Source organism: Sciurus vulgaris (assembly GCF_902686455.1).
Source record: "Sciurus vulgaris genome assembly, chromosome: 7".
Taxonomy (NCBI): Eukaryota; Metazoa; Chordata; class Mammalia; order Rodentia; family Sciuridae; genus Sciurus; species Sciurus vulgaris.
In genome coordinates this window covers 104271537-104290143 of record NC_136467.1, presented here as the reverse complement: position 1 = coordinate 104290143, position 18607 = coordinate 104271537, and the positions used below count along the sequence as shown (strand labels likewise).

The window sequence follows — 18607 nt, the reverse complement described above, 5'->3', positions numbered from 1 at the left end:
GACAAGATTATGGTACACAGTACAGGAATGACATGCACCTACCCTTTCTTTCTCCACACCAGAGAATATCCCAAATTGTTTCTAGTGTTGCCTCAATGCTTCTCCAGTGGATGGTAAAGAGTAGTAGGTAAGAAATAAGAATGGAGCAAATGTGCCTGGTGGGACAGAGTTTGGGGGAGGAGGAACCCCTGGGGAATAAACCAGCTGCTGGGATTGTTTATACATGCTGATTTTGAAGGTTCCAAGGTAAGCATTCAGATATGGGGGTGCATATATTGTCCCTAGCCTAAATCTGACTTTGTATAAGTTAGTACAGGGACTCCTTCCCCAAGGAGTTTTCCTGTTGTCTTTCAGAAAATTGTCATCATTTTTATATAAGTGTACAATGACTACTGTATCAAGGGCACACTTCCTATCCCCAAGAGTTGTACAAAGCAAAATTCTTCAAAATTATAGAGGTGCAACTCTGGAGAAGATACCAATAGTTAGTAGAAGTTGAAGTTTTTAAAATTTAGTGGTCTTACTATATCCCTAAATAAATGAAGAAAACTCTTTTCCACAGAAGAATGCCAACCAACAAATTCAGGAGGAATAACAGGACTTTTTTTAAAAAGTGTGATTTTTGTATTTCCCACTGAAATAACTTATACAGACAAGGATGATCAATGAATTATAGGTGAAAGTTTGTCAGAAAACAAAATATTTATGTGGTACCTATGCATCAACTTGTTTTTCATAAAAGAAACACATTAATGATTTAAAAAAAAAAAAAAAAAGACATGGTCTTAAAATGGAGGAATCTGTTGGCCACAACTTTTACCACGTAATCACATTTAGCATCATTGATTTCTTTGAAGGGTTGTAAAATGAAGAACACAGCATCACTTATGGCACATGCTCACCCAAAAATGTTTAACTCAGTCTTGGTTCATTTGTGTTGCCTATAACAAAATGCCTGAGACTGGGTATTTCTGTTTATAAACTGAAGTTTATTTCTCATGGTTCTGGAGTCCAGAAGTCCAAGATCAAGGCTCCAGTGGGTTCAGGGTCTTATGAGAACCCCATCTATGCTTCAAATATGAGGCCCTATTGCAGAATTCCTCCCTACAGCACAAATGCTATGCCCTCGCATGGCAGAATAAATGGAAGGGCAAAAGGGACTGACAACTCACTGACCCCTCCTTTAAAAGGTCATGAATACTGTTCATGAGGGCAAGACCTACTGACTCAATCACCTCCTAAATGTCCTACCTCTTAACACGAGCATGTTGATGACTGTTTCAACATGCACATTCTGGAGGGATACATTCAAACTTTAGCAAGCATCATACCAAATTTCATTTTTATAGGCATACCAAAAACAGGGAAACAAATAAAAATAAGATCAGAATGTGGGTTAGGTCTCCAATAAATTCAGGATCATGAAATAACAACAAACTAGCCTCTTTCTTGCCTCAAATTGGAGAACACATTATTCATATATTTCCGCAGCTGTGATCCCAAAATGCCACAGATCCCAGTATATTTGATAATTGTTTTCCATATTATTTTTCTTTCTTCTGTATTAATGAAAGTTTTTATCAAAACATATTTACTTTCTTAAAATACATATAAAATAATATAAAAGTTTCTAATGAAATACTTTCTAATAAAAGTTCCATTCCTTGTTTTCATTAGTTCTTATCTCGAAGAATTGGTCACTTTTGTCCTTTTGGCTTTTTTTCTTTCTTTTTTTCCCCTCCTTTCCCTTCCTACCTTCCTTCCTTCCTTTGTTTTGGAAGTATTGTACTTACACATGTACTTACACATTTCTCAGTTTATCAATTTGAGGAAATTTACCTTCTGCTAAGAAAGATAAGGATTTTATTCTTTACTTCCATCTCAACTCTCCATCCTTCAACATTATATCATAATTTTCAGCTAAATTAATGAAGAATAGTTGCATATAAATGTCATTGCAGAATCAAATAATTATCCTCTTTCTTATATGCCTTTTAGTTTCTTCTCATCTTTATAAGCATCTTTCCTTTCTTTCTTAAATATCTTAAATATCTTCCCTATGATTATTGGGAAACAAGCAAAATGAAATTTTGTTGATTTTTGGTTTTTAATTCTCATCGTTGTTTTTCAAAAGCACCGCCATTTTTATTTGGTGCCATTCTTGCAGAACCCCTGTGCTGTTTCAACCTGTCACTCTCTAGACCTGCTTTTGGACATCCTTTGAGACTCTCCAAAATTCTTCTCTTTTACTTTTGTTCAGCATATTTTCTGGAAACTTCCTATTGGCATCAGATCTGCTATTTTGCTGCCACCATTATTCTCCTGCCCCCACACCACTTTACAACTCAGATTGTTAGCCTGCGAACTTCCTAGCCAGTAATTGGTCCAGATTGTTAGTTCACGAACCTCCTCGCCAGCCATTGATCTGTTAACCTGCAAAATTTGGCTACTTAAGAATGGCTCCACTGCCATTCTCTCTCTCTCTCCTTTGCTCACACTTTTTGCGCTCCCCCCCCCCACCCCCACAGACACTTTGCCTGTCTGCTTAATAAAATCTCTTACATCTGTTCTCACATCTGGAGTGGTTTCTGGGTGCTTTCATTGGTGCTGTGACTCGGATGGGCTCTTCTCCCATCACTTAGGCAGGTGGAATCCCATCTGTCGCCCCAGACTCAGAGGTGCTGCTCTCACCTTCAATTCGCCCAGACGCTCTCCTCCACATTCACCACCAGCCTCCAGATTGGTGAGTTTTTCCCTAATTCGACTTAAACACTCCTCTACTGACTTGAGACATGCCCTCGAGCTGGTTGAGGAGTGGGGGTTCCCCCAGCCACGACTTTTATAGTTATAGCTGGCCCCTTTAGTTGTCCTTATCTGATGGGTGGGTCCCCGATCTTTATGGTGGAAATTCTTGCTCAGGGTTCAGGCTCCTCTTCACTCTCTTTCTTGAAAATCTTGATGTCAAGTCCTCAACTTTCTCAGATTTTGGCCAGCACACACTGATGGTTGGGTGATGACCCCCATCTCTGTGCTGCCTTCTTGTCTCCAGCCAACTAGTCTGTAACCTCGGGATGCCTTGGACACTAACTTGGCTGTGTCAGTCTCCACCATGGGATCTGGGTCCTCCATTCCGGCATATTCACCCCTGGGGTATTTAAAACCACCAAAACTTATCCTTTAGATAATCAATCCAAAATGGCCACATAATGGCCACGTAACCTCTGTGAGCAAGCGTGCAGATGAAAAGGAATTAATCTCTCCTTTTCCTCCCGTTTCCCCACTCTAGCTCGGTCACCAGCTCTGGCCTCAGCTCTCCCTTGTAGAGCCTAGTGGAGCCCACCAGAGGGAGCCCACCACTCTGCCCACTGCCCGCCAGAACAGCAGTTCCAGTGGGCAGCCCCCACCAGCCTGCCTCCCTCCAGCTAAGCCCTGCCAGAGCTGCCCCAGCCATGAATCTGTTCTGATTCCTGGGAGACCTCTCCCACCTCCTAGCCATCGTCTTGCTACTGCTAAAAATCTGGAAGTTGTGCTCGTGTGCTGGGATTTCTGGGGAGAACCAGGTCCTGTCTGCTGTGTGTTCACTGCCCGCTACCTAGACCTCTTCACCATCTACATCTCACTTTACAACACATGCATGAAGGTGGTCTATATAGCCTGCTCTTTCACCACGGTCTAGATGATTTACAGCAAGTTCAAAGCCACTTACAATGGGAACCATGATACATTCCAGGTGGAGTTCCTTGTCTTCCCATGGCCATCCTGGCATTCCTGGTCGACCATGAACCTCTGGACCTTCTCTCTCTACCTGGAGTCAGTAACCATCTTGCCACAGCTGTTCATGGTGAGCAAGACTGGTGAGGCAGAGACCATCATGAGCCACTACTTGTTTGTGTTGGGTGTATACTGTACCCTCTATCTCTTCAACTGGATTTGGCGCTACCATTTGAGGGTTTTTGTGATCTCATCGCCATTGTGGCTGGCCTGGTCCAGCCTTCCCTCTACTGGCAGAATGAGTCTCTTCACCCCTAACCAGCAGGAAGAAGCTACAGAAGAAAGACCATCATTCCACCCTTGATATCTATAAAAACAAAAAGGGAGGAAAATTAGCATCAGATCTGCTATTTTGCTGCCATTGTTATTCTCCCTCCCCCACACCACTTTATAACACAGATTACTAGCCCGTGAACTTCCTAGCCAGTAATCGGTCCAGATTGTTAGCCCACAAACCTCCTTGCCAGCCATTGGTCTGTTGTTATTAGCCCGCGAAATCTGGTTACTTAAGAATGGCTCCACTGCCATTCTCTCTCTCTCTCTCTCTCTCTCTCTCTCCCTTGCTCTCACTCTTGTGCGCACTCTCTCTGTTTCTCTCTCTCTCTCTCTCTCTCTCTCTCTCTCTCTCTCTCTCTCTCTCTCGCTCTCGCTCTCGCTCTCGCTCTCGTTCTCATTTACTCTCTTTCTCTCTCACCCTGTGGGCAAACACTCTGCCTGTCCACTTAATAAAATCTCTTACGTGAGTTCCTTGTCCGGAGTGGTTTCTGGGTGCTTTTCACTTCCTAAGACAGTTTCTGAGGTTTGCATGTTGAAAAATGTCTTTATGTTACCTCCACACCTGAATACAGACTAGGATTGAGAAACTGTGTCCTTTAATGTTTGGCAGGTGTTGCTCCATTGTTAGGTGTAATTTAATTTTCAGATCATTTCTTGCAATGCTGTAGAAATAGTGATTGATTTTTAAATATTGATTTTGTATCCTGCAAACTTTCTTGACTCATTTCTTAGTTCTAATAGTTTTTGGTGGATTCCATAGGATTATTTGTACATAAGATCATGTCCGTAGATAGAGATTTTCATTTCTTCCTTTTTGATATGATGTCTTATTTTTCTTTTCCTTGCCTAATTTCCCTGGCTAGAACTTCTAGCACAATGTAGTGGGAGTGGACCTCTTTGGTTTTCCCCTAATTTTAGGGGAAAAGCATTCATTCTTTTACCATTAAGTATGATGTTTGCTGTGTTTTTCATCCATGTCCTATATCTGGTTGAGGAAGTTCTCTTGTATGCCTATTTTAAGGTCTCAGCTGAGGACTTTATTATAAGAGCTGCAACCTTATGTTATTTCTAACATATTTCTCTGAAAGTCAGTAAAAATATAGTAAAGAGTACTCATGGAACAACTGTCAGCTCCCTGCCTACTCCTTATGGGGAAACTCAGTCTAAGAAACAGGGACTGGCAATTTTTCAAGACAGAAATAATAAGCTAACAGGACTATCATTATATTTAAAAAGTTCACCCACAGACTGCACTCATGGTGCTCATTCTGTGCCTCAGTATCCTCAACTACAAAGTAGAGTGACAGTGCTAGTACTTCTGTCACAGAATTATTATAAAAACTAAATGAATTGCTATATGTAAGGTGGTTCTCTGAGGGCTTGTCACATAGCAAGTGCCATATGCTATGTGCATTAATATTAGAACACAGTAAATAAGGTGGCCTTAGCTCTAAAGAGGTCCGGGCTGTTGATTCAACATAGCCTGGGGGAAGTGTTGCACCTTGCAATATAATTCCTGTGTCCAAGATGATCCTGTGGGTTTTGTTCAATTGATATGTACATTAATTGATTTGGGGATACTAAAGAAGCCTCACATTTACGGAGCAAGTCTCACTCTGTCATGGAGTATAATTCTTTTTACATGTTGCTTTCATATATATGTATAATTTTTTAACATTGTTTTCATATATAAAATTATTTTAATATGTTTATGTGTTGCTTTTATGTGCATTTTTATAGATTTGCTAGTTTTTGAACATTTTTACCTTCATTTATAAGAGATAATAGGCTATAGTTTTCTTCTGTTATCTTTGTCTGGTTTTGGTATCAGTATTCTACTGGCCTCAGGAAATGACTGAAAAAGAATGTCTCTCCCATTCTGGGAATAGAGATTTTTGACTGGAATTTTGGGGAAAAGAAATTCCATTGTTGGTTGAAAGCATTTGAGATGGAGCTGCTTCTCACGGAGCTAGAAGAACATAGAAGAGGCTTTAATCTATATACCACAGATTCTCACTGTTCTTGAGGTGTTTGAGCAGATTTTCTTAAATAAATGTTTCTTCATTTGCTGTTTGCTCTTAGGACAATTTTCAGAGGTTTTTTTGATGTATAATTTTTAGCAACTTTGCAGATAACAGGTCTGCGGAATCCATTATGCTGTCTTGACAGAAATGTAACTCCTATTTTTTTTCTTTCTATTTATTCTAAACTACTTTTTCCCTTTATCTTGTGTTTTTCTTTTCACCATTGAAGGCATCCCCAAGATATTCTTATACCTGGTTGTCCATTCACATTTCATATTGAAGCACTATGTCTTAGTCTCTTCAGATTACTATAACAAAATACCTAAATCTGGATAATCCATAAACAACAGAAATTGACTGCTCACAGTTGTGGAGGCTGGGAATTCCAAAATCAAGGTAGTTTAAGATTTTGTGTCTGATGAGGGCTGATTCCTCATGGATGGGGACTTCTCTGTGGCTTCACATGGAAAAATGATTAAAAAGTGGGGGACAAGGCAGTGTTCTGGGGCTTCTTTTATAATGGCACTGATCCCATTAATAAGGGCTTTGCCCTCATGACCTAGTCACTCCCCAAAGGTCCCCCTTGTTAATACCATCAACTTAGAGGTTATAATTTCAACATATGAATTTGGGGGAGAAGAGCACATATATTTAGACCATAGCACACTGAAAACCTAATTTCTCTGTAGAAGGATAATGCCAGAAACAGGGAGATTGGCATGAGCCAATTACAGAGGTAACTCTAGGCTACTAGACCAAATATGGTTCCAGAATAGGATATAAAACACACACACACACACACACACACACACACACACACACACACACAAATCAGCAGTCTCAGGGAAGGGTAAGTGTGCTAATAACCTCATCCTTTCTTGTTAGACAAGATCAGCACTAAATTTGAAAAACACAGCCTCCCTGCTCCCTTCTCCCTTACATTCTCCAAATTTGAATAATTTTAATAACCATTTTTCTTTACTTTTAGAAGGGTCTTTAAGGAATGAATATTTTTGGGGTAAAGAAACATTTACCTCAGTTTCAATGATGTCTCTGCTTTTCCTTTGGTTAAATTTAAGCAAAAATCAATGTAATTAATAAATTATGTGTAGTATTATCCTACCTTTATAAAATAATCTCTTTCAAACTTGCTTCTCTACCTACATTGCTTACAGTCCATCTACTTTCTGTCTCCAGTGAGAGGTCTGTAATGATATTTGCCTATTGTTAATTCAGGCTATTTCTGGGAGGTATGAATTGGGGTGCTTTATTACTTTCTACTTTTTAGTTTCTTTTTATTGATCAACATTAATAAGCACATATCATTGGATTAAAAAATTATTACAATGAAAAGCAAAAACTTAACCACAGAGCCAACCAGCCTACCAATCAGAGCTAGGACTAAGGTGAGGTGAGTGAGACACCTAGGGTGCAAAATTTAAGGGGGCAATCCCTCTCAGGATCATGCAAGTGCCCCACTTGCCTCCCTGTAGTCTCAGACAGCCCTGCAAACAATACAGGGAGACTACCAATCAATGTAGGTAAAGAATGGCATGTTTGGAATTCTGACTAGGTGAGTCATCCATTCTCTTTATTAGGAATGATTGCTTAGCACTGTTAAACTGTCTGCAAAAGAAATCAAAGCCTTTCCACTTTAGAAGTTTATTGATCATAAATTTTGAAACAAATGTCTGGTTTTCCAGTTCTTTTCTTCTCCCTCTATTTGACACTCGGGGATGCTGCAGGCTCTCGGCAGGGAAGAACCCTGAAGGGACTGTGAAGTTGTCATCTTCAGCATCCACCAGGACTTTCCTGAGCACCTAAGGCAGTACACCACCCTCCTACTTCCAGCTTATTTTTCTGTTCTAACATGCTCTTAGCAATTATCAAAGTTTAGGTGTATTTGCACTTAACATATGTAGTTTTATTGTGTACAATCTGTGTTGTCTTGCCTTATTAGAACATAAGCTCTGCAATGCCCCCCTTAGGAAGGAAGATGGCGCGTACAGTAGGTTGCAGTTAGTGTTTGCTCAAAGGAAGAATGAGTTCATTAAATTGTTGTGGGCCTGACGTTGTTCTTGACAGCATTATTATCCATAAAATGCACAGTCTTTGCTCCCTGCAGAGGGTCCACATGCTGAACCCCCTCCCCATCCCTGCTCCCAGCTGTTCATTTGTCTCATACTCTTTATCTCAAAACACATAGCTTTGCTTTTACCCCTTTTTCCTTTTCTCACAGTCTCTGTCACATTTTTTCCTCCCTCAATTCTTGCCCAATTATGCAGTTTTTTCTCCCCTAAAAAAATCACTGACTGATGATTATAAAAGGTAGTACTACACATTTAACAAGAAATAGTCAGTTTTGAAGAGAAAATTGTAACCATATTATTATGAATTAAGAACATCTACTAAATACTTGCCATATGACCTATCTCTGCCAAGCATTGCCTAATTTAATAAGTTCAGATAAGAAAACTGTGACAAGAAGTAACTTGTCCAGGTTACAGAACCAATAACTGGTCTGAGTCTAGAGCCCCGGCTCCCCAAGGAATAGTAGAGAGGCTGTGCTATTAATTTCTAGGAGAAGCCTCTCTGTGGACGTTCCGCCATCCCCTCCCACCCCTCAAGCAGAATGAGATGTTGCTGGCTTCACACTCCCACACTCCCATAGCACCCTGATCATACACCCCTTCATCCCTTATCACATAATACGTTAGGCATGTGTCTGAAATGTTCAGCTGGGTACATTTTCTCTCCTTTCTAGTGCCACAAAGCGTTTGTTCTCCCTTTTCATTGCTATTCGGATTGAAGTAGGAGCAGGAATTCAGATTTAGACCAAAGTTCAGAATCTGTCATCTGTTATTGACTAGCTGTGTCATGCTGGGAAGATTACTGAGGTCTGGGCCTTGAGCTTCTTGTGTGCAGTATGAGGATATTGATGCCACTGTGGTAGGGTAGTGGAAATAACCTCACATATGCCTGTGAGGGGTCTGACATCTTGTCTTGCACAGCATAGCTACTCAGTGAGCACTGTTCTCTTTACCTCTCTCTTGCCCACCTTGACTCTGACTTTCCACTGCCTTCATGTAGCATTTCACTCTTATTTGCTATCTTTTATGGTCTGTATTCATTATCTATTACTGCTCCAACAAATCGCCCCCAAATTAGCAGCTTAAAATAGCAAATATTCATCAGTTTAAATTTTCTGTGGGCCAGAGATCTGAGAACAGCTTATTTAGGTGGTTTGGGATCATCTCTTGGGAGGATACAACCAATATGTCACTTGGAGCTCTACAATCTTCCTCCAAGCTCAGTGATGTGACAGTGGACAAGTGTAGGAGATCTGCTCCTAAGCATTAGTCATGTCACCTCTCCTCAGGGCTGTCTCAGGACATGACAGCTGGCTTCCCCTACAGCAAGCAATTCAAACTAGAGGGAACACTCAAAATGAGAGCCAGTCTTACAATCTAATCTTAGGAGTGACATCCTTTGGCTGTATTTTATTCATTAGAAACAAGTGAATAAGTCCAACCAACACTGAAGGGAGGGAATAATACAAAAGCATGAATACTAAGACACCCTTTGGGACTATGTTAGAGTCTGTCTATTTAAACCTCATGGTTTAAATAGTCTTAAGGAGCCAGCCTGAAGTTGTAATCCATTCTATCTCATTTCATTACTCTTGTTAGAAAAGTCAGTTTTGCTTTTACAAAAGGGATTTAGACACTCTGGGAACATCAGCATTGCCTTGCTGGATAATGGACTGTAACAGCAACAGAACTTCAACACAATCCACAAAATAATAGCAATAATAGTGACAGTAATCAGATCTTTTGCATAGTCTTACAAGTTATCACATCAGCTGTACTTTTCCATTTCCATTTCATGCATGGCAGAACTTTTCCTTTGATTGAATTTGCTTCTTTAAAACCATGGCTGCTTTGGCTGTCTCCTTGGTACATTTTCTACTTCCTTTTCTTTGTTCTATAGACACACACCTGCCCCAGCTTCCCTCCAAGTGAACATCAGAAATCAGGTAGATAGTTATAGGGGAAGTAAAAATACCACTCCTAGCCCATACTTGGAGGGTAACTTGTTTATTATTCCCAAATAAGTCACAGTGAACTCCACCAGCCCCCACCCCCAGGGAAGAGTGTCTTCCCTGCCTGTGACTTGTCTCCTTTCCCCTTTTCCCTCCTGGCTGCCTTCAGGTATGGTACTCTAGTTGCATTAACCTCCCAAGAGGGGTTGAAATGGATCAAAATTGATATTTGCATCCATTTAGGTTTAAAATAAAATACTAAAGTATGCATGATATGATATGGTAAAATATTATAAATATGTATTATAAATATTAAAAATTTATTGTATAAGTATTAATACATGTATTTTATATAAATATTACCTTCTTGGAAGTTAAAAAGGTAGATCCAACAGTGAAAGTGTGACATTGTGAGTTCTTTCGTTTCTGTGGATTATTCAAATTAGGGACATTATTTAATTATTTCAATTAGAGATATTATTTAATTATGGGTTGTCTGTAACTGCCTCTCATTCCTAACAAATTCAACTTTTGCATTGTTCCTTTTCAGTAAAGTGAAGTGAGATGAGGAACCAGATGAATATATAAAAAAAGGAAGAGAAGGGGCTATCGACAGGTGGTAAACAGGTTTAATGGTGACAATTCGTTGGAGAAGTGGGAAAGAAAAAGTGATAAGGAAAAGACAGAGGTATATTGCTTGTGAATTGTGAAAGAGAATGTTTGCAAAACTGAAAACCTGACAGGATGATTTACTTATGGTGGACTTTCTGCCCTTTACTTATATTAAAATATTTCTAGTTGAATTTATTTCTCTTTTTTGGTACCAGGAATTGAAACCTAAAGGCACTTAACCACTGAACCACATCTAAGACCTTTTTTATTTTTTATTTTGAGACAAGGTCCTGCTAAGTTGCTTAGGGTTTTCAGTAAATTGCTGAAGCTGGCTTTGAACTTGCAATGCTCCTGCATCAGCCTCCCGTGTCTCTGGGATTACGGACGTGTACCACCATGCCCAGCACAGCTGAATATTTTGAAGAAGATGAATCATAGTCCTTTCAGAGCTATTGAGAACTTCATAGCCACCTGCTTCAGAGATGGGAAAATAAGCAGTGAAAAGGTGAATTCTTTGCGGTCCAGTGATATTTTGTTGAGAAGCCAGGAATGACACTCATTGAATTTCTAATTCAGTAGTTTTTATTAATAATTTTACTTTATACTTCAGAAAAGAATTGGTTAATTTTTACTTATAAATGTGAAGTCTTATTTTCTGTATCTCTTAAGATCTTTAAAAATCTGAGATCAGATTTTTCTATGTGATGTGAATTTTAGCAAGTTGTGCCTTCAATGTGAATTTCCTCAAATTCTTGTTGTACAGTATGTCTGAGAGAAATTAAAATGGTCCATTGAGGGTTCATATTCTGCTTGGCTTAAAAATTTTCAATTGTGTCTTTACAGGTGTTTTTTGGTTCAACTATTCACAAACAACATAATGTATTCAAGACTAATGCGTTTATACTGTCTTTCTACATTAGATATGTAGTTACAAAAAATTGTATGAAACTTTATGGGAAATAAACTTCAGTTTCAGTTGCATTATATGATTGTCCCTTGAAGCCTTTTAGTAAGTCCTTTTGGCAAGGCAACAAATCCTGGGAGAAGCAGGAATTATCTCCCCACTGAAATTTGGTGAATGATTAGGTAAATTCATGCTTGATTTTCTTAAGCAGAACAAATCTGTTCAGTGGTCTTCCTATAAATTGATTCAGGTTGTCCCAAAGACAGGTCAATAATTATATCAGATACTGATATTTCCACCCAAGCTATTTTTTAAAACATCTCTTTTAAGATACTGAATTAATTAAAAGAAATATATTTGTTTATAAGCTACTCATATATTAGGAAAATAAAATATTGACAACAAATTGGTGCTCTTTGAAAATATTTCTCCTTTATAGTTTGCAGGAAGAAAGTGAGAGAAAGATTTGTCAGTTGGTGTAGTAATGGAAAATAGTATGAATGAATTAAAGTTAAAGGGATCTCTGGATAGTCTGATAAAATAGGGTAAACAAATAAAATAATATAAATGAATATACTTGAATAAAATCAAAATATTGTACTTCAAATATGACCTTTATTATTTTATTGGTAATAAAATTGGGAAATAAAAATAAACTATTGGGTACTCTTAAATAATTAAAAATATTTTTTAAATTGTCAGCCTGGAAGTTTTGTTAATTTACTTTACAAAAGCTTTGACAGTTCAAGCTTCCCGGGCCTAAAAGATGTCTTCTTCTCCAGTCAAGTTTGCAAAACCTTTATAAGTGCTGCAAATTTGTCTGGAGAAATATGCCCTTTAAAAGCTTATTTTAATTAAGTTAAGTTTCTTTTATTTATGGTCTTTGAATAATTTGAATGGCACTGCTCGTTAGAAAGGGCAATTGTACTCATTGGCATCTTTTTCTTTATTATTGTGCTGCATATTCTGGACATCATTGCAAAGAATGTCTACATTGATTTAATTTATATCCTAGGAACTATAACTATAAAGTAAGAGAGATATAAGAGACTTATCTGTATAATTTTTCTTAAACCTTTTGTAGATAAAGGTGGAAAATAAATAAGACATCTGTGTTTGTTTAAATAACTAAACAATACATTTGATCAAGTGAGGTGATGCCTGCTAACCTGTTCTTTTGAAATGTAAAGTTTTGTTCAGAGAGTTTTGCTACATCCTATGGAAGTCTGTTTGTGAGCCTCCCCTAAATTTTACCCCACATGATCCTGTTTCTCTAGAGAAGGAGACTGTGAAGCTGAGGCAGAGGGCTTGCAAAAGATGGATTCAGTGGCAGGTGCTACTTTAAAAAAAAATTTATTGGTGCATATAATCACACATAATAATGGGACTCACTGTTACATATTCGTACATGCACACAGTTTAACAATATAATTTGGTCAGTTTCATTCCCTGGTACCTCTAGCTGCTAGTCTTGATGGAACTTCTTTAATGTAATCTCTTTTCTGTTGAGATACTTTACAATCTTATATCTACCGATCCCATATTGTACATGTTGTTAACCCAAACAAAACACTAACATAGCATGCTTTATTTTGACTAGTAACTGAGCAAGGAGTATTGTCCATGACTAATGCCTGTTGGGTAGTGCTCTGTACTACAGACAGCTTTTTTTTTTTTTTATCACATTAACCCACCATCTTCTCAACAGCTCTCTGAGGGTAGCTTAATCATTTCTTTTGTAAAAATGAAGAAAATAAATATTTGAGTTAAATGTGACTCATACAGATCTTATCACCAGTAGTGACAGATGAAAAAATTCAATGCAGAATCAGGAATTCTTTACACCACGCCACATAACCGATAACGTTTGGTCCATTTCCATCAAGACAAAATGTTTTTCAATATTTGACTCATCATTAGCACATTTATTAGGAGATTGAAAAAATAGAAGAGCATATGAAACTCAAATTGCTCATTTGTAATTTCTACGAGTTGAGGAATAGATTAAAAGTATTGCAATACAAAATTTTAGGTTGTTCTTATGGTGTTATAGTCTGTGCAGGTAAATAAATAAATGATTATAATTTATAAAAGGGCTGACGATGTGGCTCAGGGGTAGAGCATATGCTTTGTATGCACAAAGCCCTGGATTCAATCCCCAGTACTTGGAAACAAAAATCAAGGGATAGTTTTTTCTTCTTGCAATAACAACTGAGCAGTTACCATAAGACCAGTCTCCCTACATTTAACGATTATAATGTTGAACAAAATATAAAAATCAACTATCTATAGGTACTGGGGAGTGACAAAAATTAAGTAGAAACTGGAAGGGTGGCTATAGCTGGAAGATGGGTCATTTTCCTGCTTTTATGACTTTGACAAGCATAAATGTTAGTCTGTTAATCTCCACTACATAGATCAGCTAAAATGCATCTGTAAACCAGTCTAACTGGTTTGAAGTATCATTAATCAGAGCCAGGGTGACCAGCTGGAGAGTGAGAGGGGGAAGATCTAACAGTTGGTGAGTGAGAACAGAAACTCTAAAGTCTGCAAATAAACTGTCCAAATCCCTGCCTGACCCATAAATTATGTGTGGTTCAGCTATCAAGGAACCTAATTAAGAATAAATTAATTGAATAAAAAATTGAATATGATCACTGCTATTAGCCACAATGAAAATAAGAGCTTCAATGTTATTTCATCCAAACTAACTGCCTGTTAAAACAAACATACACATCAAAATGAGAAAAATATTCTTTGGAGGAATATAACAGAGTCCAGAAATTCTATCCTTCAAAATGGCAGGGACACAATTCAAAATTATAAGCATAACAAGAGATGGAAAGATGTGACCTACACTTAAAAAAAAGAAGAGGCAGTTAAGGGAGTTTGAATCTCACCTGGCCCAGGTGTTGGTATCAGCTTATAAGAGTTTAAAGCAGGTATTACAACTATGATCAAGTATGTAAAGGAACAGATGGCCTATGATTTGTAATGGTTCAACTTAACATTATTTCAACTTTATGACATTGTGAAAGTGATACAAATTTGGAAGAAATTGTACTTTGAATTTTGATCTTTTCTTGAACTAGTGATATTGAATGTGATACTCATATAATGCTGGGTAGTTGGTGGTGAGCTGGAGCTCTTACTCAGCCACATGATTGTGAAGGTAAATAACTAATAATCTACAGTGTACTGTGTTGCTGTGTACTGAATGATGTTTAGTGGGTTAAGATTCAAATGTATTATCAACTTATGATGGATTTATTCAGATGTAACCCTACTTTAAGTTAAAGAAGATGTGTACTCTTAATGAATGAGCACACAAGAAATCTTTACATAGAAACAGAAACTACAAAAAAAAAAAGGGATGAAATGAAAAATTTGAAACTAAAAGCTATACTAAAATTGTATCACATATGGGTTTTACAGCAGCTTGAAGATGATAGAAGAAAGAACCAGTGACCAATTATTAAACTAGACCAATATAAATTTTCCAATCTTGAGAATAAAGAGAAAAAAATATTGGAGGAGGTCAACAGAACCTCATATATATATATATGTACATATATACACACACACACACACACACACAATGTCACAGTATATAATCTTTTAAAAATGAGTATAAAAAAAGAGAATGAGCAAAAATATGTGAAGTAATGATTGAAAATATCCTAAATCTGATGAAAGTTATAAATGTACACATTTAAGAAGCTCAGTAAGCCCCATCAACATAAGTATAGACATATAAATACTAAATTGTTAAAAACTAAAGATAGAATATTTGAAAGTGGTTACAGAAAATGACACAATACACATACTTAGCTCCACTTTGGATTATTGCTGACTCTCATAAAACAAAATAGAAATCAATAGATAATTTTTAGAGTGTTAAAAGAAAAAAAAATGAAACTGTCAACCAAAATTTTACAGACAACACTTTTAAAGAATCAAGGTAAAAAAAAAAAAAAAAGACATTTTAGATTAAAGAAAACAAAGAGAATCTGCTTTCAACAGACCTTCACCAAAAGGTGAAGTGATTCTAGGCAGGAATGAAAAGCACTAGAAATTGTAAGTAAGTTAATAAATATAAAATATATTTTTTCCTCTTATTTCTTTAAAACACATATGACTGTTGAAAGAAAATTTTTAAATTTTGCTGTGGGGTTTATACTGCATACAATCTGCATAAAAATGGTAACAGGGAGTTGGCAAATGCTTCTGTTTTGATGGAGGAGACTAAGAAGCTGTGGCAGAGGCCTTGCAAAAGATAGATTCAGTGGCAGATGCTAGGTGTTTAAAATTTTTTTATTAGTGCTTTATACATAATAATTGGATTCATTGTTACATATTCACAAACAATTGCAAGGGTCTTATGTTTTACATGAATTGGTATACTTACCCCAAGTAGGCTATGAAAATTTAATCAAATATTATATTAACCAGAGCAACTACTATCACTGATAGATAAAACAAAATAAAATTATAAAATATATTTATTTACTCAAAAGATAGGAAAACAGGAACAGAGGAATGAAAATCAGAGGGTAGAAACAGAAAACAATAAAGTAGCAGACTTAAATCTAATCATTTCCCAGTTACATTAAATGTAGATAGGCTAAACATTTTAATTAAAAAGCAATGGAATGAGGATATAACTTCAATTTAAATAATGATAGGAAATTTGAGAGACTGTAGTACAACAACTTTGGTTCTGATTGAATTCTAAACTAACAGTCATAGAATTCTGTAGGCCCACAAGTTTCTTGAGTGGTTTGAACATAGCCTTTCCTTATAGCAGGGAAATACAAAAAGATCTTTAAATTCAAATTTGGGGAAGCAAGAATTGAGGTCTGAGTGCTTCCCTTCCAAGAGGGCTCTGACATCCTTATGCAAATTGAGCTGTCTTCCTGATGTCCAGTTTGGCATAAGATCTAATTTGCTATTTAATCTGTATATAAATAACTCAGAGGGTCACTTGAATGATGCATGATAGGACAAAGAGATCAACTTCTTTATAGATTTTCTAGATTAAGGAAAAACTTATATCCCACTATCATTGTGCTATAATTGTTATAATTCCCTTTGATAACTGCCCTTCTTCCAGTTAGACTAAAAGCTGACTTGTTCCTTTTTGTCATCCCAGCAAATTAACTCAGGGCCTGGCATGAAACGGACACTCAATAAAAATTTGTTAACCAGCTACCACACATGACACCTAGCCTTAGATGTAATTTATAACTGCCTGTTGGATTCATTTATTTGTACAGTATTTGATCATTTTTAAAAACTAATTTTACAAATATGTAAACTTTACATAATAAAAGGTTCCTACTCTAAGTATATTTTATGAGTTTAACAAGTGTATATACCCATGTTACTACCACCTCATCAAGATAGTTAACATCTTCTATCACTCTGAAAATTTCCCTCATGTCACTTACCAACAGTCTGTCCCCCTACATTCCCTCTCCAAATCTAGCTGCATGTATCCACTGATCTAGGTTGTCATTTTACATTAGTTTTCATTTTCTAGAATTTTATATAAATGTCATAATACAGTATGTACTTTTTTCTGTCTGGCTTCTTTTATTTGACATAATGTTTTTGAGAGTCATCCACTTGTTACATGTTTTATTCCTTTTTATTACTGAGTTTTATTTCATTGTTTCAATATGCTACATTTTAAACAATATTTATCTATTGAAGAATATTTGGATTTTTTCCTAGATTTTGGCTAATATAAATGAAACTGCTATCAACGTTTGTAAATAACTGTTATCTAGACATATGCTTTCATTTTTTCTGTGGCAATATCTAAGAATAGAATGGCTGGATGATTAAGGTATGTATATGCCTATATGAAACTTCAAATTATTTGACATGGTGCTTTACCACTTTATATTTGCCCCATGATGCATGAATATCAGTTGCTCCATATCTTCAGTACACTTGGGATTATTTATCCATCTTTCTTTCTTTCTCTCTTTTTCTTTCTTTTTCTTCCTTCCCTCTCCCCTCTCTTTCTTTCTTTCTTTCTAGTGAATAAGTAGCAATTTCACATGCCCAAACCTTGAATTCATATTCTGCCCCTATCTCTATCTTACCAGGTTGCACTGTGGATTTTCACTTTAAAACAAAAATAGAATGATAATACCATGCTAGAAAATATTAGTGTACAAAACAACAACAAACCATTAATTGAGCATTTATCACTCTCTTACCTTTGGAGTATAAGCTTCATGATGCTAAGATGTCTCATGTTCTTTGTTTTATTCCTAGTATTTAACACAATGCCTGAAGCTTAGTATGTACATTTATTAGCTATTTGTTCTTGTGCAGTAAATTATTTGAAATCTTAGCATCTTAAAGCAACAAACATTTATTGTCTTATACTGTTTCTGAGGGCTAAGATTGGGGAGCAGCTTAGCTGAGGGATCCTGGGTCAAGTGTCCTCAGTCAAGCTATCAACTGGTGCTGCAATCACTTGAAGGCTTGCCTGGGGCTAAAGAATTGGTTTCTAAGTCCTACCACCAGGGCTACTGGCAAGAAACCTTGGTTCCTTGGTAGTTGTCATTAGTAGTTTTCAATCCAGGTGGACCTCTCCATTAGGCTGCTCCATATGACACCTATCTTCCTCAAAATGAGTGATCAGAGAGAGAAAAAGCTAGAAGTTAGTTACAGAGATCAACCAGGAGGCCGGTATTGTTGAAAACCACTCCAGACGCCAGCTAATATAATGCACAATGAATATTTGTTGATTGAACTGATATGTGTCTGACACTCTGCTTACCATTTTACATACACCATCTCATTTTATTCTCCTAACAATCCCATGGTCTGTTGTCCTCAACTGAAAAATGATGTATCTGACATTTATAAATTTAAGCAACCTGTCCAATTCTACAAAGTTCTTAGATAGCAGATAAGACAGAGTTCAAACAACTGTAAAAGTTATGAAAAATGGTTCAC

The 18607-nt window shown here is 36.9% G+C and overlaps 1 pseudogene across 1 annotated transcript; it reads left to right on the top strand.

The window, feature by feature from the left end:
- The first annotated feature begins 3449 nt into the window (after positions 1–3449).
- Positions 3450–4029, top strand: LOC306666937 (ER lumen protein-retaining receptor 1-like; annotated as a pseudogene). The gene has a single exon. The product of its transcript is annotated as an ER lumen protein-retaining receptor 1-like (transcript).
- Positions 4030–18607: the final 14578 nt, after the last annotated feature.